We start from the raw sequence: 24,485 nt of genomic DNA on the forward strand, positions 1-24,485 counted from the left end.
GATACATATGATGTAAATGATTTTAATCCACATTTATAAGACTTCTAAAAGAATAGATGATGTGTGATTATTCTCAATGAGACTTTTTAAAAAGTCAGTTTTAAAGACATTCATTTTGTTATCCCTGTCCTCTCATGCCAATGCACTTTCTCTTCTATGTGTCTTGAACTGGGGTCAGAATCCCTTGTGGCAAGGCTTGGAAATATAAAAGGAGATTCTTTGTTCTTATAAAATTAACCTAAATTCACATCTTTAATGTGATAGCATTAAAATTTAACATTAATTCTATATCACTTAGGGCTTTAGTTTCCAACTTTACATAACAGAGAATGATTGTACCTTCCTTTATCTTCTTTTTTCTTTTTCTGTATAGCTATTTTAAATGTTCACTGGTTTTCTTGAAACTTAGCAATCAGATAAAACTGCCTTGATTGATGTTACAGAATCATGGATTTCCCCACCAAACCAAAGGAAGCCTTCCTCATTATCTCCGGTCTCTTCAGCTAGGCCATGCTCATCTTCAGGTAAATGTACTTATTCCCTATCTCCTCAAATCAGCTATCCACTTTTCTCCAGCCAAGCTTGGCTGTAAATTGACAAGATCTCCAGTTGTCTTTGTGATTTCCCTACAGAGTGCAGCTGGGTCCCCTTCAGTTTAAAAGAAACAGGTGTGGGGGTAACTTTGCTCAACCTTTAAAAAATTGCTGTCATAAAAGACAGAGATGGAGTGGTGACTTAAATATATATTTTTTGAATGGCAGAAACATCTTGCTCTTATGGAATAGGAAATTCATGAAACATAAAATAGGCTAATCACAAAGCATCAGGCTTACTGACTGCTTCCATTTGTTCTTCATTGTTTTGGACGAGAAACTGATATTCAAGCTCACAGCTTTCGAAAGCCCTGAATATACTTAGAAAAATTAGAAACAGTGAGATCAGATGGGAGTATTAGCTTTGAATCCTTCCAAACTTGGTCAACACCAGAAGAGATCTGTCATAATAGAAGAAGTGATGAAGTAGGAATTAAAAACCTAGGGTTCCAGTCTCATCTCACATAAACTGGCCAAGAGATCTTTGATAGGTCATGAAAGCTTTCTGGACCTCAGGATTCTCATCTGTAAAAGGATGAAATTGGACTAGATAACCTCTGAGTTATATTCCAGATCTAAAATTCAAGGGCTCGACCTAATATTTTTAGACCTTTTAAATTTCCACTGGTACCTAATGAATGCAGGTTTGTGTTTTATCTGAAAGAATGAGAGAGATTTAGGAGTAAATTAGTAATAGTTTTTGACTTAAGACCGGAGATGCTAAAGAGAAAGTTGGGTTCGTAGGGATGTAATGGGAAAGCACCCACCTATTAATGTTCCATTCTTAGACATGAGCATATGTAAATCTGATACTGTTTTAAATATCCTCTACTCCTTATTAATCACTATTACTCTTAACAATATTTTTATTATTGACCCTGTGTTGGCAGGTTGGCTAAGATTTGCTTGATCTAGGCTGGGCTTGGCTGGTACCTCTATTTTAAACCACTGGTTTGTGGGCACGTTAGGGTGACCCTAATTCATATGTTTCTTGTCTTTTCATGCCAGAGATTTCAGCCAGGGCACGTTCTTCTTATGGTGATGGTAGATGTTTAAGGGTAATCTTCTTAATTTATAGATGAGAAAACTGAAAGCCAGAGAGGTTAAATAATAACAACACTGATTTCAAAGTAAATGAAGAAAATAAAGGGGGGGAGGAGAATGATTCTTGGTTTATGTACGTGGGAAATCCAAATGGATGATCTGGCTTCAGGGCACAGCTGAATTTATTCGTTCAAATGATGTTCTTGGGTCTCTGTCTCCATCTCTTTGTTCTGCTTTCTTCTGCATTGGTTTCGTTCTGAAGCTGACTTTAGCTGCCTGTAGCACTGGCCTTAAGGCTAATAATACGGAAGACAAACATTCTACCTTGTTGTTTATACAACATTTGCAAAAACTATTGGACTGACTGAGCTAGAGACAAGAACTTGCAAGAACTCGTACACGCACAGCCTTGAGATAAGAGAAGTGAGGCCATTTGATTTCAGCGTGGAGTAGGTGACAGAATCCCTGAAAGGAAAAGATGCTGAATTGATAAAAACTTACAGATGCCTGCTCAAATGTTTACCTAAAAGCCTACAAAAGTGGCAGAACCAGGACTGAAACATTTATTTCCTTGACAGTACACTTTAATATACCTTATATAAATTAGTGATGTTCTCTGTGACTCATTCTAATAGTGGTGGGAAGCTGGTCTGCCTAATGATGAATCAATGCCAACTCCAAGCCCTGGATAGATAGAAATGATGCCCAAAATGATATACATCTCCTATCTCTGGGTCTCAGAAACATATTTGCGCCACTCATTTAATCTCCAATGATCCAATACATTGAAGCTGGTCAGAATGCCCAACCAGCCGACTCTGTTTCTTAATTCCTGAAATAAATGGCTCATTGTGATGGTAAGAGTGACCATACTTATTTGTGTATGCAATCCCTCTACACAATTGAGGGGAAAAAATCACATAGTTTATTATTTTTAAAATATCTCACCCCACTGCTATGTTTGTTTTATTCATCTTTAAAAAAAAAAAACAAAAAACAAACAAAAAAAACAGAAAAAAAACATGGCTCTGGCTCTATGAAAGACTTCACTAAACAGAAAGTGATTAGTTCTGTGTTAGCTTCCTAGGGCTGCTATAACAAAGTACCATAAACAGGGAGGCTTAAAACAACACACATTCATTGTCTCGCAGTTCTGGAGGCTGCAAGTCTGAAATCAAGGACTTGCTGTCTCTAAAACTTGCAGGGGAGGTATCTTTGCTTGCCTTTTCCCAGCGTCGGGTAGTTTTCTAGCAATCTTTGACATTGTTTGCTTGCAGCTGCATGACCCTATTCTCTGTGCCTGTCTTCACACGGCATTCTCCCTGTGTCTCTGTGCCTTTGCATGCCCATCTTCCTGGAAGGATACCAGTTGTGTTGAACTAGGGGCCCACCGTTTTCCAGTGTGACGTCATCTTAACTAAGTATGTCTGCCACGACCCTATTTCCAAACAGAGGCACATTTGAGGTCATTGGAATTAGGACATCAACATCTCCTTTTGAGAGAGACAAAATTCAAATAGTAACAGTCCTTGGCAGGATAAAGGGTTAAAACTAAGGGAATTGCTGGTTGTTTGACACTCCACTTAGTGAGTGTTAACATTCCTCTTGGCATGCCCTGCTCTTCCCTCCTCTCTTTTCCCTCCTCCACCTTCCCTGTCAGAATTTCCAAAGCACTTTCAACCTCAGGAGACAGATAATGTCTTTATATTAAACTTCCAAGGAAATTTTTCCACATTAATTTATCATATCATACACTGATCCATGAGGTAAATTCGGCAAACTTTATTATCTCTTTTCAGTAAGTGGCAAGAGAAAAAAACACCCAGAAATATGGCATGCCTTGTCTAACGTCATTCAGCTGGGTGGTAAAGCTTGGATGAGAAGGAGAATGCCTAATTCTAACACCTGAGATTCATTTGCACCTGTGCTGCCTCCCGGCTCCAGAAAGACTCAAGGATTTGGTGACTTTTAAATGGGTCTTTCCTTTCTCTAAGTGCCACAGCTTCCCAGGCCCATCCCATATCCAGCCATGTCTCTGCTTTTCATAGAAGACTGACAATTTGCAAAACTTTAAACTCATCCTGAGAGCTTTCCTAAGCTATGTGGTGCTATTTTAACTGCAAATTGGGCATCTTCACTTGGAGGTTCTTTAAATATGGTAAGTCAGTATTTCCTTCCTCCCAAAAGTCATTCCTTGTCTCAAATTTCCCCATCTCTGTTAATGGCCTGGGACCTCTTACCACTCCTACATCCATGTAGGAATGTATCTCATTGCCAGACCACATTGCATTTACCCCCAAACTCTCTCAGATATCTCTCTTCCTTTCTATCCCAATTGCTGTTGCTTTTGCTCAGTTCTTCATCAGTCCCGCCTGAACTGTTGGTTTTCCTTCCCCACTGTTCCTTCCTTGCTCCAACTCATCCTCTGCACTGCCCCAGGGTCATTCTCAAAATGGTCAATTTAAAGTTTTTCAGTGCTGTGAGAGCTGAACTATAAAAGAAATCCAAGTATTAATGGACAAGATACCGGAAACATTGGGGGAACTACGGCAGTAAATTTGACAAGGGTAGTTGTATTATTAAAAATATACAAAGGTGGTCTCAAATTTCTAAGCTGCCCAAGAATACTACATACTCAAAGAAGAGTTCAGGTAAATAAAAATGGTTGGTGAGAGGGAGAAAATGTATATATGGCAACTTTGAGTGACTTGCATAGTTTTTCTGTTAATGTAAAACTGCTCTATAAAAATAAAATCTAGGCTGGGCATGTTAGCTTACACCTGTAATTCCAGTATTATGGGAGGCCGAGGTGGGTGGATTACTTGAGGTCAGGAGTTCAATCCAGCCTTGCCAACATGGTGAAATGCTGTCTTTACTAAAAATACAAAAATTAGCCAGGTGTGGTGGTGCGTGTCTGTAAACCCAGCTACTCGGGAGGCTGAGGCGTGAGAATTGCTTGAACCTAGGAAGTAGAGGTTGCAGTGAGGCAAGATCATGTCACTGCACTCCAGTCTGGGTGACAGAGTAACACTCTGTCTCAAAAAATAAAATAAAATCTATTAATTAAAAAATAAAAGTGATTGAGAATGAACTGTCATTGTTACAAATAACTATAAAAAATATTATAAATAAAAGTAAGCATAATTACTTTTAGGTATTACGGCTGATCTGGATCCATGGTTAGGGTTAAGAGGACTGAAAGAAAGCATATTTGCTCAATCATTTTAAAACCTAACTTGCTGATATGCCGCCTTGTTCTAAATTGCAAGTTTCATAAGCGCTAAAAATTGGCTGACCTACTTCACCATAGTAATTGAAAGAGATTATTACTGACAATTAGCAAGCAAGCAATAGTAATAGATAATTTACTTTCCAAATATTTTGCAAGCAAGCACATTTTTTTTTAAAAAAAGAAAACACATTAGACAGTTATTTCTTGGCAAATTACAATACATCTTTTATTTCTTGACAAATAATTCATACTGCAATGTTTTTTACAGCCTGTAATTCTAATGTGGCTGTTACATTCATTACGTCTTCAGACACTTTGTCAGGATAAGTATTCAGTAGAATGCATAGGGACTTAGCCACACAGTGCTCATTATAGCCAATAGTCCCAAGATCATGGCCTGGGCAAAGCTCAGAGAGGAGGCCTTTCATAGCCAGATTTTGTCCTTCGAGAGAAAATGGAGTCATTTTCTATGTAAATGTTAAAACTCTTCCAGCCTCAGATAGTCTATAACAGCCTTTCCAAGATGTTTTCTTTCCTAACCTTAGTGAAAAATATAGTAAAGTCATGGCATATTTTTCTCATTCCACACAATGGAACAGAAATCACTATACGTTTAGCAAAGGTTAAGTAACGTGAAGGATGGAAGAGGCTCTGATGATTCACAATGTATTATTGGATAACATCTTCATTTTCAGGAAAACTATATTTTGAGTTTCAATTAATTATTACTTATTGGATTATATTTGTGGTCAATATGCCATTATTTAGCACTCTGTTCTCTAATTACAACCTTGTCATACAATTTCTATGACTTATATCACTATCAGGTTAAGTTTAATGCAAAATACGTATTAGGTAATCCAAAACTACTTGAATGAATTTAGTCCTCTGTGGTTTTCTGCAAAGGCACTGCATTAGTGGGTTCTTCAGTGTCAATAAATCATTTTCTTTCCTTATCCTCAGAAAAATACACTGTTTTCTGCATAGAAGAGAAATTATGGTAGAAATTAAAGCACAGGATTTGCCAATCAAAAACTCTGGGGGCAGTATGCTGCTCTTTGTTCTAATGAAAAGCATGGGCTATTCTAAAGTCATGGACCTGTGTTAACATGGTTTCTTTCTGTTGGAATAATACTCAAACACTGTTTGTTATATGAATGGGTGAATAAATGAGTGAGAGAATGAATGAAAGTCCTTCTCTCTACCTTCTGTCTGGATCTAAGGTATTCTTTAGAGCTCACACTTACTGCTGTGACTTACCCATCAAACACCTGTAGTTATACTTTGTGCATCTCCCCACACATCAGGAATCCAGTTTTCTGTTCAGTAAATATCTAATGAATTAATGACCCAGCTGACAGCAGTTTACTTGCCCTCTCAATAGATTGTGGCACTATTGACACTATGTCCTTCTTGAAATAAACTGTACTCTTGCCTGACTTTTCTGCTACCCTCTAGCTATTTCTTCTCAGATTCCTTTAGCAATTTGTTCTGGGCCTTCTTCTGTTTCGACATTCTTAGTTAATTTCATCCATTACTTTAGTTTTATACACTATGTAGGATAATGCCCTCTAGGGCCATGCATGTTATAGTAAGTGAAATAAGCCTGACACAGAAAAAAAAACCTTGCATGACCTCACTTATATATGGACACCTTTTTTTTAAAGGCCTAATGTAAAGAGATAGAGAATAAAATGACAGTGTTTTGGAGGGTAGAAAATGGAAGATGTGGGTAAAGGATACAAAGTAGAAAATAGGTAGGATGAACAAGTCAAAAGATCTAACAAAATGAGAACTCTAGTTAATAATGGTGTATTATATTCAGGATTTTTGCTAAATGAGTAGATTTTGGCTGCTCTTGCCATGAAAAGTTGGGAAGGCAAAAATGGGTAACTATGTGAGATGATGAATATGTTAACTAGTTATGCTATAGTCAACATTTTAGTATATATACACATATATATTTATCTTTTATAATATCATGTTGTATTCCTTAAATATATACAACTAAATGTATTTTTAAAAAATAAATAGTATCAAAATGTTGAAAATCATCCAAATTATATTTCTTTCTCAGACCAATCTTCAATCTTCTGAGCTCTGAACTTCATTTATATTATTATTTATTATATATTATATATATTTATATATACATATATAACTTCATATTTATTTATATATATATAACTTCATAGATATGTATATTTACATATATGGTGCATCTTCTCTATTCCAGGTGTCATAACAAAATACCACAGACTGGGTAGCTTAAACAACAGGAATTTATTTTTCACAATCTGGAGTTTGGGAAGTCTCAGATCAAGATACCAGCTGATTTAGTTCCTTGGTGAGGGCTCTCTTCCAGGCTTGCAGATGGCAGATGCCCTTCTTGATGTGTCTTCACATGGTGGAGAGAGATGGAGGAAGCAAGCTTTCTAGTTTCTCTTCCTATAAAGGTACTAATCCATCATGAGCACCCCACCCTCAGATCTCATTTAAATCTAATTACTCCCCAAAGACTCCATCTTCAAATGCTATCATGGTGGGAGGTAGGGTTTCACCATATGAGTGGTGAGGCGATACAATTTAGCCCATAGCACCAGGTAATCTCTCCATGGATACAGACTGAACAAAACTGATACAGGATCCTCTCTTACAGAACTATATTCTAGTTAAGGAAAGCAAACAGGAACCCAGTAAACAAAAATAAATGATTTCAATTCTTATGTATCAGTAAAATATAATGGTTAAAAAGTAAAATAAATAAGATAATTTCAGATAGTGATAAATGCTCTGAGGAAAAGAAACAGGGTAGTGTGACAGTAAAACTAGAACGGGATCAGGAGTTTATAGGGCATGAGAAATAGGGCTAGTCTTTGTAGGGATGTCCTGGATTTAAGTCCTGGATCTGAGTAACAAGAAGGAACAAGCTAAAATTTAGGGCAAGAGTTTTCTAGGGAGAACAACCCTGAGCTTGGCTACCTTGAGAAACAAAAATAATTTTATAAACAAGACTATAATTGGTATACCTAGTTGGCCACCTAAAAGACATTTTGTGAATCTAATCTTAAAACCAGTTCTAGATCACCCCCGAGAAATGTATATCTTTCCTGATCTTCCCTACCTCAGTAAATGGTTCTACCATGAGCTTAATTGATAAAGCAAGACTTCTAGGAGTGATTTCTGTTATCTCTCCGCCTCTCACTTCCAACATGCAATCCTGCTCCAAGACCTGTCTCCAAAATACATGTTCACTTTTCCTCCTTACCACAACACCAATACAAGTCACCATGATTTCTCCGCAGGAACGGTTTCAATTATATATTTATTTATATCTTTATTTGGTTTTTCTCAGTAGGATCTAAACTTCAGGAGGTCAGAGATCTTGTTCTATTTTGTCCTACGCTGGCTATTTTCTGCCTAGAGTTTGCCTGCCAACACATTGGTAAATAATAGTTTGTACACAGAAGTAAAGCCGGGCGTGGTGGCTCACGCCTGTAATCCCAGCACTTTGGGAGGCCGAGGTGGGTGGATCACCTGAGGTCGGGAGTTCAAGACCAGCCTGATCAACATGGAGAAACCTGGTCTCTACTAAAAAAAAAATACAAAATTACCCAGGTGGTGGCGCATGCTACTTGGGAGGCTGAGGCAGGAGAATCGTTTGAACCTAGGAGGCGGAGCCTCGGTTGCAGTGAGCCGAGATCGCACTATTGCACCGTAGCCTGGGCAAAAAGAGCGAAACTCCATCTCAAAAAAAAAAAAAAAGAAAGAAAGAAAAAGAAAAAAAGAATGAATACTGAGTATAATTTTAGATGATTCACCTTATGTAGAATTTCTAAAACCAGATTAGACCATGGATGAACTGAAGTTTCAGAATGTATTTCCTATCTTTTTAATGTTTCAGTGATACTTTTTCTATCAGCAACTTTTTGTATAAAAACTCATTACTCCGGGGTTTTTAAAATGTTGATTTAAAACATATTTAGAGTGAGGTTAAAATTTCAAGAAAATCTTAAACGGTATTACCAATAATTATTTTTTCTTATGCCAGAGGGAATTTTTTAAGAATATAATATGGCTATTGTTTTGTAGTTTAATGAACTCAAAGTGAGGAAATGCGCACAGCTGCTGGCATTTAGATCTATCAATAGGTAAATAAGGCAAGAAAACAAGTAATAAACCTTGCTTTCATTTTTGATTGCCAGGAGTAAAATTAGAGTTGTTAAGAAAAAGATGGAGCAAAATGTTGGGGTTTTGTTAATTAAAAAAACCTAGTATATATGCTTAAAATATTCTTAAGGCAATGAAGGTGATGAAAGATATATATTAAATACCTAGGTGCTACATTTTTCAACTGCCAGTGAAAATTCTGAACATTTTGGATGCACTTAATTTTTAGAAGAGCAGAAATTAAATAGTTTATGCTGTGGTAAACCATAATCTTTAATTTTCTTAACAAAAATATATTTTCCTTAACAATATTGAAATGTTGACATTTTTATGCAACATTTTATGCAGTATATATTTTATATGAGGTAGCTACACTATCTGCTTCTCAAACTTTAATGTGCACAAGAATATAATATAGCCAGGAGAATCGTACAAAATGAAGATTTTGATTCAGTAGATCTTGGATGGGGCCTATACTTCTGCATTTCTAGTAACTTCCTGAGTGATGCCAATGCTGTGGGTCCAGAGACCACACTTTGCTCAGTAGTGATCAGTACACTATTGAACTTTGTTGGCAAAGGTAGTTCCATCACTAAAAATGTATAACTAGATGGTACCTTGAAGATCATTTAGTGATTTCCTGCCTTCAGGAGAGGAACGTGTATCATGAAGGCAGATGGTTTTTCTCTTTTTGAAGATCTTAAGGAAATACCAAACTGCTAATTTACATCCCATTATAATGTGTTTATTCACGTTGGTCCTTAAGGATCACATATCCTGGTGAAAGTGGCAAACATATAGGCATGTGAACCACTGAAAAATAATACCAAGCAATAGATGACTATGGGCTACTGACACCCTTGGCTCTTGACTAAAATATATCTTTCTTTATATCCTTTTTAACTTGATTTTTATCTTTAACTATTCTGTTCATATTATTATATATATAATCATATGCTACATCAAATAATTGTTTGAATTATAAAAATACAAGTTAGGGAATGCTATGTGAGTGTTTTACATAGTAAGTCTGATAGAAATTCAGAGAAAGGGAAAAGTGTAGAGATCACTAGACATTGTCCTAGAATGCTTCTTTTAGGAGGTGTTTTTAAGCTGGGTCTGCAGCAATAAGAGTGAAGTATAGAAAGGTAGGATGAATAAGCTAAAGAATGAGTGGAACAACTAGCTAGAGCAAAGTGTTGGGAGATAATAAGAAATTAAATAGAGGAAAAATTTAAAAGTAAAATTGGAGTTAGGCAGTAGAAAACTTTAAGGAGTAAGACTCAGTGATTTGCCTGCTCTTCCAAAGGGGAGTCATGGGAGGTTTTCTGTGGGCAAATGACAAGATGAAAGCACAGTTGAACAGGCTGGTGGGAGCTGGAAGTAGCTGGAGTCATGGAGCCCATTACCTACAAGCCTATAGAACCCTGCCATGGACATGGAAGTGCAGGGAGAGGAACTAGCTCTGGAGAATATGCATTTGGACCAAAAATCTGAATCTGGTCTAACATAAATGTTTCCAGCTTTAAGTCAGTATGTTTGCTTGATTTCTGTAAACATAGGAGAAAATGATTAAACCAAAAAACTCAAAATCTAGATATGTTAGAAAATAATAGGTTTTTAAATGTAAATGACGAGTTGATGGGTGCAACAAACCAACATGGCACATGTAGACCTATGTATATGTTGTACACACGTACCCTAGATCTTAAAAGCATAGTAATACAAATAAAAATACATAATAGGCTTTTTACTCTTTACTAGATTTTTTTAACCTGTCAAAATGTTTAATGCTTGGCTCAGTTAGCCTAAAACACACAAACACAAACATGCACACACAGATACATACACAAATACATAACACATGCACACACATGTTCTCTTAACTTTGCTCTTCACTTCTTTTGCCATTCTACTTCTCTCCTTCTTTAACTGCTCTGTGTATAGATGAATCTACACTCGTGGCCTGCCCTTCAACATTGCAAATTTGCTCCTTAAACATGTTGCAATCTGTCTTCTGTGCCCCGAACCCCCATACACAGTTGAAATTCTGCTGAAGAATAATTTACTAATTTTCAAATTGAGTAGCCTAAACAAATTTTTACTGTGAAAAATTTCAAATATAAAGGCAAATATCAATATAATGAACTTTGTGTTACCATCATTTATATTCAAAAATTACCAAGACTTTGCCACATTTGCTCCATTTTCCTTTCCTCTATTGAATTACTAGAAAACAAACCCCAAACCTCATGTCATTTCACTGCTACATATTTAGATACTTTATTTCTAAACAAATATGGACATTTTCTTTTATAACTATAATGTCATTATCAACCATAATAAAATTAACAGTTACTCCTTAATATAATCTGATACCCAGTACTGTAATCAAATTTCTCCCAATTGTCTAAAAATAATTATAATTGCTTAGTTTGAATCAGGATCTCAACAAGGTACACACATGACAATTTCTTGATAAGTCTCTGAAGCCTGTCATAATCAAAAGCATTTATCCCTAGCTTCTGTTCTCTCCTTTTTCTTCTCTCTGCCTCTGACTTGCTAAAGAAACTGGGTCAATTGATTTGAAGAATATCCCACAGTCTGGATTTGACTGTTTGCTTTCTTGTGGTATCATTTTGATTGTTCCTTTTCCTGTTGTATTTGCTGTATGTAGAGGTTACCTCTAGATGCTTGTTTAGATTCAAGCTCAGAATTTTATAGCAAATAATTTATAGGTGATCCTATGTGCTTCAGACTACATCAAATCAGCAGGCACATAATATCTTAAGTCCTATTTTTAGTGCTGCTATTATTGATCAATGGGTGCAAGTATTGACAGCCTGATCTCTCCATCAACTGTTCACCTAATGGTTCATCCATGTCGGGTTTTGCGTAAATCACTTTACATCATTAGAGTTTGAAAACTGAATTTCTAATTCTATTATCCATTGCAAATTTCTGGAGTTTATTTGTAAACAGGTACTTTTCCTTCTTCATCAATAGGGCTATTTGGTTAGCCTGCAATGTTGTTTATACAGGAAAAGAGGTAAGAATAAATGCTTACCTCTTTCCTTTTAATTGACAGTCTTGAAAGTAAGGCATTGGTATTTAGTTAATATAAATGGTATCCAATGAGATATCATCTCCACCCTCTCACTTTCGAATTCTCTATTTTTCTCCACCTCTGTCTGTTGTAAAGGATCATTTTGAATTCATAAGACAATACTTAATGGTTTTAACCAATTGCATCATTATTTTTGATGCTCAAATTATTTCATCTTTGGCTACTTGGAAGTCTTCCATGTTGTCCACTGGGTCCTTTGATGGAGACCTTGCCTTCCAATCCATCAAGATTTTTCAGGCTCGTATTGTGTAATTCCTCCCCTTGATGTGGAATTTTTTTCCAGGAAACTGTTACCAAAATATCAGGGGGTTGGTCTAGGTCCTGTTGATCATTGCATGAAAAGCCTATCACTGAGAAAACAAGTATTACCACGGGAGAAGGCTTTATTTGGCTGCGGCAGCTGTGGAGATAGGAGATAAGTCTCAAATCCATCTCCTCAATCAACTACATTTGGGTGATTATATAGTAGGGACAGAATGTAGCTATGTATGGGGAAACAGGAATTAGAAAGGGGTAAGAAAGGCAAGTTTCAGTTGCTTGATACTACCTGGGAAGCCTGACGGTCAGTTTCCTGAGGAAGGAACTCAGATAAGACAAATGTGAGTTTCAAGCATTAATACTGAGAGGGTCAATTTCTATGTTTATCCAAAAATCATCTACGGGACAACTGGGCTGGTTTCAAAACCTTGATCCCTTTTAGTGGGGATTGGCATTAAAATGTTACAAACTGGCCCTGCATATACTCACAGTAATAGTAAGCTTCGGGTTCACAGAAATCAAACAAAAGTAACTGATTTACCTTAAAGCTAGAAACATTTATATTGGACTGAATGGCTTAAACAACAGAAATTCACTTTTTTACAGTTCTGTAAGCTAGAAGTCCAAGATTAAGGTTCCAGCAAGGCCGGTCTCTGATGAGACCTCTCTTCCTGCCTTGCAGATGCCCACCTTCCTGCTGTGACCTCACACGGTTTTCCCTCTGCGTGCACACTGACAGAGAGAGAACGCTGGTGTATTTTGCCTTCCTATAAGGACACCAGTCCTGTTGAATTAGAGCCCCACCCTTATGACCTCATTAAACTTAATTACCTCTTTAAAAGCTCTATTTAAATATAGTCACATTGAGAGTTAGGCCTTCTATATATGAACTTGAAAAATGGGGCACAATTTAATTCATAATACTCATTTTTTTATAGATCGCTAGTGCTTCTAGGCTTTTTTAGTGGACAAAGCTAAGAAGAATTTATTTGGGAAAAAAACTTGGTTATGTAAATTCATGTTGTTTTTTCTAATTTAAACGTAAATAAAATGATAGGGTTTTAACGGAATTTTTTGGATTTTATTTTTGTTTCTTTTTCCTTTACTTTGAGAATCTTGGTTCCTAACAGTTATAACAATTACTCATTTGCATCATTCTATCATATACATAAAATAATTTCAAAATAATAATACCAATATTACTACTACTACTACTAAATAAGATTCACATTTCTTTGAAGCTCTATTTGTCTTAGAATATATTTCAATAAGGGCATACAGTCTTTCTTAAGTGAATTTAAATAAACTATTTTCTCTGTGTGGTTTTGTTATCAACTGGTATGCACTTTGGTTAAACACTTTTGTTTGTTTATTCTCTGAGGTTTTTTTGTTTTTTTTCCCAGACAGCTCTCCCTCTGTCACCCAGGCTGGAATGCAGTAGCATGATCTTGGCTCACTGCAGTCTCTGCATCCCAGGCTCAAGCAATCCTCCCACCTCAGCCTCCTGAGTAGCTGGACCTACAGGTGCATGCTACCACTCCAGGCTAACTCTTGTTTTTTTTTTTTTTTTTTTTTTTGGAGAGACAGAGTTTCACCGTGTTGCCCAGGCTCGTCTCCAACTCCTAGACTCAAGTAATCTGCCAGCCTCAACCTCTCAAAGTGCTAGGATCAAAGGCGTGAGCCACTGCACCCAGCCCAGAATTTATTTCTTAATTATTTATTTTGAGAAGGCAAAATACTTGTATTTCCAAAATCAAAACTACATAACATGGAATATTCAGAAAAGTCTTACCTTCATTCCTGTTTCCTCTACCATATTTCTCCCCTTCTCTTCTAGATAATTTTCTTTTTAATTGACATTTGATTTATCCTTCCTTGGTTTATTTTTACTAGGCTAGCAGGATCGTTTTACAATGACAGTCTCAGCTCTGTATCTGTTAATTTTTTTGTTTGTAGATAGTCCACTTCTGTGCCTTTTATTTTTTTGTTCAACATATTCTAATGAAATCTGTCCTGGTTTTACATTAAAACTTTTCTTAACATGTTCATTTTGAATATTGTTTTTTTTCAAAGTACACACAAACTTCAAAAATATAAAAAATGTAAAAGGTTTGGTTCCTAACTGGATAGAATATCATCTAAGACCTATTCTCTGATGTTTTACTAGTTACAATAAATCACTCACACTTTCAGGTGAGAAAATATAGCAGTTTTTAAAAAACAGAAAAATCTCAGTCAATCAGGGAGCTGGAGCTTACTTTCTAGTTAAAGTAGACAGACAATGAACAAGTACCTAAATAATATATAAAATGCATATGCAACATGTAAGTCATATCCATTTCTCAGGGCTGTCACAACAAAGAACCGCAAATTGAGTGGATGACAACAACAGAAATTTATTCCTTCACAGTTCTAGAGGCTAACACTCTGAAATCAAGGTGTCAGCCAGGCCATGCTTTCTCGGAAGCCTCTAGGGGAGGGTCCTTCCTGGTCTCTTCTAGCTTCTGGTAGCCCCAAGTGTTCCTTGGCTTGTGGCAGCCTAATTCCAATCTCTGCTTCCATTTGCTTATGGCATTCCCCCTGTGTGTCTCTCTGTGTCTGCACATGACTATTTTCTTAGAAGGCCATCAGTCATATTGGATTAGGAGCTCTCCCTACTCCAGTATGACCTCATCTCAACTAATTACATTGGAAATGACACTAAATGACTCCAAATAAGGTCACATTCTCCAGTCCTGAGGGTTAGGATTTCAACATGTATTTTTTTGATGGAACACAACCTAATCTATAACATTAGGTATTGGTAAATATTACAAAGAAAACAAAGTAGAACATGGAGGATAGAGATGTTACTGCAGTAGTATTGAAGGAACGTGAGATGTGATGAGACATTGAGCATTTTTTTTAAGATACATTTTTCAGAAATCATGGATACATAAGACATGTTATCAAGGATTATTTCAAGTTTTTGGTCTAAGCCACTGGAACCATTTTTACCACAGCAAAAGGCACCAGAGCTGTGGTAAAAATTAAAAAGTAAAAGTTTTGAGGGAATAATTAAGATTTGAGGTTTTGATCAATTTTAAGATGCCTATTGGACACACAAATGGAGATGACAAATAAGCAGCTGGATATACAAATATAGACCCTAGAGGAGTGGCTTGGACAGGAAATATAAATTTGGGGGTCATCAGTGACAAATTACATTAAAAGCCATGAGACTGTATAAGATCATACAGAGACGGAGAATAATTAGTGACTTGGCTTTTAGCAGAATCAAAGTTTGGAGACTGGAAAACTAAAGAGGCACTTGCATTGAAAACTGAGAAATATTGGCCTGTGACTTAGAAAAAGGCATCATTCTGAGTCTTAAGTCTTTCAAGAACAATAGATCCTGATAGACTAAACACAGTGAGGATGTTATTAACCATTGGATATGGCAATGTGAAGGCCATTTGTGATCTTAACAAGAACTGCTGATAAGAGTGGTAGGACAAAACCCTGACTATAGTAGATTCACAAGGGAATGTATAGAGAAGAATTGGACATACTGCACACAGGTGAATCTCATGGGGTGAAATTTGCTAAGAAAGGAAGCAGAGAAAAAAGCTGGAGTGAAAGCTGGATTCAAAGGATTACTTTTTAGATGACCAGTAGAGAAGGAAAAACAATGATACAGGAGACAGAGGAAGCAGTTGCAGATGCAATCGAGTAAATATGAGGGAACTGGATCTAGGGAGGCACTGACCTTAGTTTGAAGCTATAACTTCTATCTATAGTTTATTTCTAGTAATAACAGGAAAGCAAGGATATCAACGTGGATTGACTTGTGCATAAATTTGCTGTTTTGCTGCTGGAAGCATATGAATTGTTTGTTATTTCAAAGACATAAGAAGCAGTGTCATCAACTGAAAGGGAGTCCTCCAAATTAAGGCCAAGATGAAGACTTCAGCACGCACAATTACTCACTTTATAATAGCATAATGAAGACTTACTTTATCATGTATCACTTGTTTTCTATACTCATCATACACAAGTCTATACTGTAATATTTTTTAAGACTCTAGAATTTTCCACTATGAAAGTGTATTTCTGAGTTTCCTTAAGGATATAAGAAAAACATTGTAATGGGGATGATTTACTTTATTATATAAACTTTAAATGGTGTTTTTTGGGATTTAAAAAAGAAAATGCTCATTATAGATATGATGGTCTATAAGCCAAACTTTTATAAAACTTTAATAATTTTTGCAACCACAAAAGTGATCTATTTCAAAATTAGACAGCCTCACTCATTTCTATTCATTTGGGTAGAAATTTGTCAAGCAACTGAATGAAGCAGAAAAGATAAGAAACAAACAATGGAAGATAATTTATTTCACATACTAAATTAGTTAATACAAGGAAACAAAGAAAATTATTTAAACAAAATTTTCCTTTAAGGTAGTACCAGCAAGATATCTAGTGGTAGATGAAGAGAAAACCCCATAATATATCCAAAAGAGATGGTGTTTGTTTTATTATTTTCAGCAACAAATATATAATCTAAAATTTATGAAAACAATGCTCTTGACAGAAGCATCTAAGTTTGAACGTTTTCTAAACAAATTTTCAAAGAACATATTACGTTTAAAATTAATTTTTAAAAATTTGCACTTGTGTCTATATTAATATTTGAATGTCAAAGCTTTGTGGCCTTCTGTGTCCATTTGTGTGTGTGTGTGTGTGTGTATGTGTGTATGTTCAAAAAAAGGTAGGAGAGTAGAAAGTTAAAAGTTTATTCTTGGAAAAAATGCATTGTTTGGAAGAGTTTACAGTCTGGTTGCGGTTGCAGAGAACATACATAGAAGAGAATGACACACAGATGCTATGTAAATGAAGATAATTTAAAACACATACAAGTGGAAGCTAACACAGTAACATGAGCTCCTAAGTGCCTGACAGTATAGTAAGGACTTTTGAATGCCAATGGAGGAGAGGACATAGAAGTTAGTTGTAATAAGAACCTGGGTATGGCTTTCTCGGCAACATTTAAAATGGCTAATTGCTTCCTCTTTGGTATTCTCTCTTTCTTAGATTTCAAGATACTATTATTTTCTAAATTTTATGCTTTCTCTCTTTTTTGGCTTCTTTAGCCAGCTCTCCTTTCTCCCAGGAAGCAAGATTCAATATTAATTCTCTTCTTTGGCAACCACAATAGATAATCAGCACTGTTATATTAATCATTGTTCTGAAAATAATTTTTTTTGCTTAATCATCACAATATCCTATGAGGTAGAGATTATTATTACTGTCATCTGGCAACGAGGAAACTGAAATCAAATTACTTGCCCAGGTAATTTGCCGAATATCTTTTCAAAGTTTCTGTATCCCTTAGTTTCAGCATGAAGTCTGTTTCTTTTTTTTTTTTTTTTTTTTTGAGACGGAGTCTCGCTCTGTCGCCCGGGCTGGAGTGCAGTGGCCTGACCTCAGCTCACTGCAAGCTCCGCCTCCCAGATTCACGCCATTCTCCTGCCTCAGCCTCCCGAGTAGCTGGGACTACAGGCGCCCACCACCTCGCCCGGCTAGTTTTTTTGTATTTTTTAGTAGAGACGGGGTTTCACCGTGTTAGCCAGGATGGTCTCGATCTCCTGACCTCGTGATCCACCCGTCTCAGCCTCCCAAAGTGCTGGGATTACAGGCTTGAGCCACCGCGCCCGGCCCAGAATAATGTTTAACCAAATATTTGGGCACCCCTTGGCCCAGTCAAGTTGACAAATAAAATTAACTATCACAGTGTCATAAAATTTTAAAACCAATACAAAACTAGGAATTGATAATACCTCCTCTCTTATTTTTTGCCATCATTCATTCTGCTCCTGTTCCACTAACCTGCTTTCTACACTTCAAACAGTCTAAGTGTTGACCCATATTGGAAATTTTGCCCATGCTGTTTTGTCTGCTCATAACAATTTTTCTTTCTTCTCATCATTTAAATTTTAACTAAATTGTTACCTCCCCGAAGTGACCAAGTGATACCCTTTATCTAACATAGTACTCAACCCAACCTCCCAATATTAACCTGAGAAATTCCCATTCACTTTTTATTTTGCTTTCCTGTTGTAGTTTCTTTGTGGAACTCATTATCTGAAATTATCTTACTTATTTTCATTTTATCTTTTGTGTTTATTATCTTTCTCTTCAACTAGGAGATAACCACCACAAAGGTAAGAGCCATATCTATCTCGTTCATTACTTTGTCTCCAGAACTCAGACAAGTATCTGGCACAGAGCAAATGTTTCATAAATATGGAATGAATGAATGAATGAATAGGAGCTCCTAGCATCTTCAGTCAACCATCCTGAACTAACCGTTGTGGCCAGCGGATAGAATAATCTTCCTAAAGCAGTATTAATCATATCATTTCCCTGTTCAGCAGCCGTTAATGTTTTCCCATGGTTTTCTGAATAGCTTACAGATTTTGGTTGACATTCAAAGCCCTAGATTATAAACAAGGGATATTTTAGCAGCTCCAACCATTTCTCCCAAACACTCCAATGTTCAACCAAACTGTACCAGTCACAAAACTTCCCATTTCTATATCAAAATATTTCCCATCAGTGTAGATTAAGCTCCAATCTCACCACTTCCTTTGAGGCTTCCCTGAATACCCTGAATGAGTTGGTAGAGTTTATCTTTTTCATCTGGATTCTGATGATCCTTGCTTTATGCCACTGTATGTGAATATACAGCTTTATATTAATGTTATTTTAGCATATGCATTCTTAGAATGCAAGCATGCTGAAAACAGAGTGAGACAGACTGGTGCAGTTGAAAGAGTGCAAACTTTGATATGGGTGAAGTAATTTACTTAAACACTAAAAAAATCTAAAGCACTCTTAAAATGGAGAACTAAACATAATGTTTCTAGTAGGTTCCTGCCATGTGTCAAGGTACCTGATAAATGTTAGTTTTCTACCTTTATTCCATATTTATCTTTATAGTTTTATAGGACTATTGTCACAGATATATAGCAAATATTTGCAGAATAAATTGAACGCAAATTATCTTCATAATTCTAATTTATCACATCAGCTCCATGCCTATGTTTTAACTTCTACATGGGTAACCTGCGATAACCTCAAACTTACCACATCCCACATATGACTCCATATCGTCCTTGTTCCCCTGTTCAATCGCCTTAGTTCTGTCACTGGCAAGACTACTCTCCACTTCTCAATACAGTTGAGTCACCCTATCTTTTTCATCTTCTTTATCTTTCTTGCCTGCTAAATGTCTTTTTCTTGCTTACCTTTTAAGATATCTCTAGCGTCTGTCTCTTTCTTTTCACTCCACTACCAGCATTCTAGTTCAGTCTCTTAGCAAAACTTAGCTAAATCAGTCTATGAAATCCCCTGAAATATTAGAAAAGGTTCAAGCATTAGTACTATGTATTTAGGTTAAAGGATGGATGGTTGGATGGGTGGATGGATGGGTCAATTGAAAATAGACCTAATCCCTGATATAGTGCATTAGTTTCCAAAACTGAATTTGTGATAGGGTGTTTTCAACTATTTTAAAAGATCAAAAACTTTCCAAAACAAAATTAGTAGTAAACTAATTTTGAAAATTTATATCATTAAATTTTGAAATTTTGAATTTGAAAATTTATATCATTAAGCAATTCGAAAATTAAGTTTACAGGTGAGTGTGTTTGGAAGTGTGCTGTAGTTAAACTAACACAGAATATTTTAACCCCAAGTTAGAGCTTACCTTTTAAAGCAGCTCATCATCAGGAGCTAGTGATCACTGTCAAGGGAAATACAACAATGGAGATCAACAGTGAGCCCTGGGCCTTCATAGGGGATGAGAACATAAACAGACTTCATATTTAAAACTCAGTATGGACTATAACTATATAGTTATATATCCAAGCCAAAAAAAATCATTTATTTCAAATGGTTTCATCAAATTATTCCTACAGTCTCTGTTGTTTTAAATGCACTCAGCCACAGTTTAGCATTAGTCACACCTGATATTCTGGCAAATGACTCTAGGCCATATATTGCCTAACTTTGCTTTCTCCTTGTTAAGCAGTCAGCCTCCAAGACAACCTTTAACAATTCCTGCCTACTGGTATTCACACCCATGTATTAATCCTCTCCCAGATTATTCTAGGGTTGGTCCATGTGAGTATGCCAGAAGTGGTGCTGTGTCACATCCGAGATTAGGTTACAAAATACTGTAGCTTCTGTCTTAGACTGTACTTCAACTCACACTAATGAGTACATGTGGAGTTCTCCTGACTAGTTTACAAGGAAGGAAAAAACTTAAGCTTGATATACAGGTGATTCTGCATGATATTCAGACAACATCCAAAAGTGAACGACTGCAGCCTCTGCTTCATTCGGGGATGATCCTGAAGGACAGTGGTGAAGGGAAACACTCTGACTTACAGAACTCTGAGCAGTGTGCCTAGTTCTTTATTTTTCCTAGAAAGAAAGATGCCCAGAGATATTGATATGCACCAACTCATGAGCTCTGTCTAATGGTTTGACTGAATGAGCAGGGACTTGGATGAAACATGATTAGAAAATGGATGGGAATGATGTCTAAGGAAGAAATATATGAATAAAGCCTTCCAGATGGGAACAGAGTGTAAAGATATTTACATTCCATGTGGAGGTTCACCAAAGGGTGCCTCAGTAGCATAAGATTTTATTAATCAGGTAGATAAAATGACCATTGACCATAAAATGTGGATTTCAATCAGCCTCCTTCTTCAGTCACTCCGGCTGATGTCCAATGGGTTCATGATGGGTTCATCCATCAAGGATGAAGGATTTGCATAAGCTCAACAACATGGACTTTCGCCCACCAGGGCTGATTTAGCTACAGCCATTCCTGGATGCCTAGTCTACTAATAGCAGAGACCAACATAGAAACCCTCATATGGCACCTCCTGGAGGGATTAATCAACTTCCTGGCATAAAGTTGACCACATTAAACCACTTCAATAATGGGGCTGGTGGCACTTGTTCCTAATAGAATAGATATGGACTTCCATATCCTGACTGCAGTTTTTTAGGCAAAACTACCAGACAGCCTTATCTACTATCATGCAATTCCACACAGCATCTCTTCTGCCCATGGAAGTAACCACAGCAAATGAAATGTGCAGCAATGCAGTCATACTCACAGAATTTATTCATGGTCTTACCATATTCCCATTATCCTGAAGCTACTGGCTTCATAGAAGGGTGTGATGGCCTTTTGAAGACTCAGTTATGGTGTCAGCTGGGTGGCAACTCCTTGTGAAGCTGAGGTAACATCCTTTAGGATGTGATGAAATGTCTAATATATTGTCCTGTGTCTGTGATAGCCAAAATCTGCAAGTTCAGGAATCAAGAGGTGGAAATGAGAGTGATACTGCCCCTAGTGATCCTGTAGCAAAAATTTGGCTTCCTATTTCTACAGTTTTGGGCTTTGCTGGTATAGAGACCAATTATTTTCAAAGAGAGGACAGCTTCCACCACGGGACACAATAATGACACCATTGAATGGGAAGTTGAGACTGCCTTCTGGTCAGTTTGAGCTTGCGTGCTTGTGAATCAACAGGCAAGGCAGTGAACAGCTGTAGTAATTGATCCTGACTATCAATGGAAATCGAGTAGCTACTACACAATGGAAATAAGGAGGAATAAATCTGGAATGCAGGAGATTCTCTGCAGGATTTTCTATGTCCTATGATTAAAATAAATGGAAAACTATGACAACCCAGTTGAGGCAGAACTGTTAACAGTCCAGACCCTTCAGGAATAAAAGTTTGCCTCACCCCACCCATCAGACAGTGAACTATGTTGGGTGTTAGCTTTTAGCTGAGGGCAAAGAGAATATGAAACAAGTGGTGAAAGAAGGTGGTTATAAATACAAGCTATGACCAAGCGACAAGTTACATAAATGAGAACTGTAATAGTTATATTTCTTGCATATTTTGATATGAATATGTTTGTATATATATTGACCAAATATTTTTGTTTACTTCCTCTCTCTCTCATCCATTTACCATCTAACATGTGTTAGTAGTAGTTAACTTCGTATCTCAGTATTTAAGTTACATCATAACAAAGAAAAAAATATGAATGAGCTAGAATAGACTTTGATAAACTTTTTAAGTAAAAAGCCAGACAGTAAATATTTTGGACGTTTTTAGACTTTGTGGGCCATTTACAGTCTCTGCTGCATATTTTTTTCTTTTTGACAACCTTTAATTTAAAAATAATGTTATTTTATATTTTATTTGTTATTTTCATCCTATTGGTATATTATTAAATTATCATAAAATACTTAGAAACAAAACTTTTAGCTCTCAGGCTGTATAAAAACAGGTGAAGGGATGAATTTTGCTTACAGGCCATAGTTTTCCAACCCCTAGACTAGAAAAAGAATAACCATTATCCAGAGACAAAAGCAAAACTTTGTGTTGTCTTCTGGGAAAAGGCTTAGCATGTTTTCTTTGTAGGCAGAATAAGTGTATTGTATTAGACATAATGTCATTATTGGTTCTATTTGGAGATTAAGTATAGTTTAAGAAAATATGTCTGGGTGCCAAAGTGATAAGTGGTGGACTGGTGGCTTTGTAATGTGTCAACTTGGTTAGAATGAATGACATTTCCCAGAATTCCCTTCCCAGCATGTTGTCAGTTAGAGTAGGCCACAAGTGAATCTTATGCAAGATTTGGAGGGCAGAAGAAGAAAAGCAGCAGCAGTCATTCTGAATGCTCACACATATTGTCACTGGCATGGAGCAGTAGCCAAATCTGCAACTGCCCCATCTTCCCCTGAATCCCCAGATGATGAAGAATGCCAGATTCTCCTGTAGACACTCATACTATCAACATCAGAACAATAGAAATTGCCAGCTCATGCTTATGGGTTCCAGCTACCTCTTGCACTTCCCTGCTTTCCATCTTCTCTTCCTAACTCTGCTTTCCCTGCAGACCTTGGGCTCCAGCATAGCTCTCAAAGGCAACAGCCTTGCAGAGACAATCCAGTGAGCTTCCACAATTGTGTAATATCAAACCTCAGTAACAAATGTCTTTTTAAAATGTATATATCTGTGTATCTATGTGTGTATGTATGTGTGTACATATATAAAATCTCCTAATGGCTTTGCTTCTCTAACTGATATACCCTGCTATCTGAGTTTAGTGGTATCTTACCTCTGAGAGCTGTTATACTATTTCCATCTCCAACTAGAAGAACCAAGAAGCAGTAAGTCTTTGTATATCAGAATTCTGAGCTTGGTATATTTTCCTTATTCTGAGTGCGCAGTAAAATAATATGGCTACCGTTAAGAGAATTTCATACTTTAGAGCTCAAAAAAAAGAAAGAGAAAATGGTAATATGCTATTTGTTTTCAAGTTAGTTTTCTCTCTCAATTCTTTTTTTTTTTTTTTTTTTTTTTTTTGAGACGGAGTCTTGCTCTGTCGCCCAGGCTGGAGTGCAGTGGCCGGATCTCAGCTCACTGCAAGCTCCGCCTCCCGGGTTTTTGCGCCATTCTCCTGCCTCAGCCTCCCGAGTAGCTGGGACTACAGGCGCCCGCCACCTCGCCCGGCTAGTTTTTTGTATTTTTTAGTAGAGACGGGGTTTCACCATGTTAGCCAGGATGGTCTCGATCTCCTGACCTTGTGATCCGCCCGTCTCGGCCTCCCAAAGTGCTGGGATTACAGGCTTGAGCCACCGCGCCCGGCAAAAAAATGTTTTAAGATACAAATTTTGCATAGTGATCGTTTATTGCACCAAATTACTTCCTTATTATCTTTCTCTCATTCAGAGACATCCCAATTATAGAATGCATAGATTTCTGCATACTATTTATTTATAAAACCATAAAAAATTCGATTTTAATGCAAACAATTACTGACAACCTGTAATCTTATTTGGCACTCTTCTCTTATTTGTCTAGATGCTAGTAATCTCATACTTTCACTAAACAGTTCCTATCAAGCTTACTTTGTATCCTGTGGTCAGCTTACTGCAGTACAAAGCCAATTACTCTCAGATAATAGACTTACACTC

Source organism: Colobus angolensis, unplaced genomic scaffold (assembly GCF_000951035.1).
Source record: "Colobus angolensis palliatus isolate OR3802 unplaced genomic scaffold, Cang.pa_1.0 Scaffold201, whole genome shotgun sequence".
NCBI classification, from domain to species: Eukaryota; Metazoa; Chordata; class Mammalia; order Primates; family Cercopithecidae; genus Colobus; species Colobus angolensis.